This window comes from Sinocyclocheilus rhinocerous, unplaced genomic scaffold, assembly GCF_001515625.1.
Source record: "Sinocyclocheilus rhinocerous isolate Xijiao unplaced genomic scaffold, SAMN03320098_v1.1 scaffold623, whole genome shotgun sequence".
NCBI classification, from domain to species: Eukaryota; Metazoa; Chordata; class Actinopteri; order Cypriniformes; family Cyprinidae; genus Sinocyclocheilus; species Sinocyclocheilus rhinocerous.
The window spans coordinates 1,649,038-1,650,267 of NW_015644631.1; positions in this window are offsets into that span (position 1 = coordinate 1,649,038).

Sequence of the window (1,230 nt, forward strand, 5' to 3'; positions counted from 1 at the left end):
CAACAATTAATTTGTTGGCTATTTTACAAATGGGAATACAACGAATTCATGACAATGTTTACATTCAAGCTACCCGTAAAATGTATAGTGAAAAGTACTTTAAAAGCGTCTGGAATGCAATAAAGTAATTTTAAAGCTGTTTTTAAAGCATTTGCTGCATGGGTAAAAAAAAATAGGCTAATAAATAATTTACATATACAAAATTGCGTTGCAGCAGATCCTTTAAATTTTCAGGTATTCAGAACAGAGCAACATAAAAATCAGAAAAAGCTAAATATGTCCCTGCAGCGAAAATGGTGCTGAGAATTGCCGTGCTTTACAAGCGATTCTCGCTTGAAGTGTGAATTTCCGCACACAAACATTGTTGGCCCTGCTAATTCCGCACCGGCTTCTTTGCAGTATTTGCACAGCATGACATCTTTATCTCAATTGTATTGTAGCCATGGAAAAGCGTCAAGCCATTCATTTCGGAACTTGTACTGTTTAAAGTTACCTGTCACTGATATTTTCTGTTTCTTACAAGGAACAACAGCACCGACTTCTTGTTCGTCTTGTTCTTTTTCTTGTTTTTTTGAAGCTACTCTGTTCTGCCTCATTTGAGACCGAACTCTTAAAGTAAAATGTGATGCTTTTCATCCCAACTCAGCTTTAATTCAACGCCACAGTCGTCACAAACTTTTTCGCGCCGCTTGCTTGGGTGACTGGAATTAAAAGCAACCAATCACAATGCGAAACGTCACTGTTGATGCGTAACGTACGTGTAAGGGCATTGGGGAGTTGTAGTTTTTAGCTTCGATCGGGTCAGTCGTACAAGTGCGCCTAAATATTTTTTCATGGTCGCACACAGTAATTTTTTGTCGCAAATGCGACTGAAATGGTCGCACTGTAGAGCCCTGTCAGGGCAAAATTTGATAAAAAATTAGCCTTCCCATTACGAGGTGATATTTGACTCCTTAAAGTGATTTACAGTGGAATTTTGTTTTTACCTTTGTAATGGCATTTTTCTAACTTTATTAAAAGTATGTCATCTTTTGTCAAATTTTTTAAAAAATTATATTTTGTTATATTATATATTATATTATATATTTACAAGTAGAATAAAAACAAAAAAAAAACAAACACTAGCTTTCTATTTTTTCTATTCTATCTACTTGTTTTTCTTTGTTCGTGTGTGTGTATAATATATATATGTATGTGTATATATATATGTATATGTATGTGTGTGTGTAT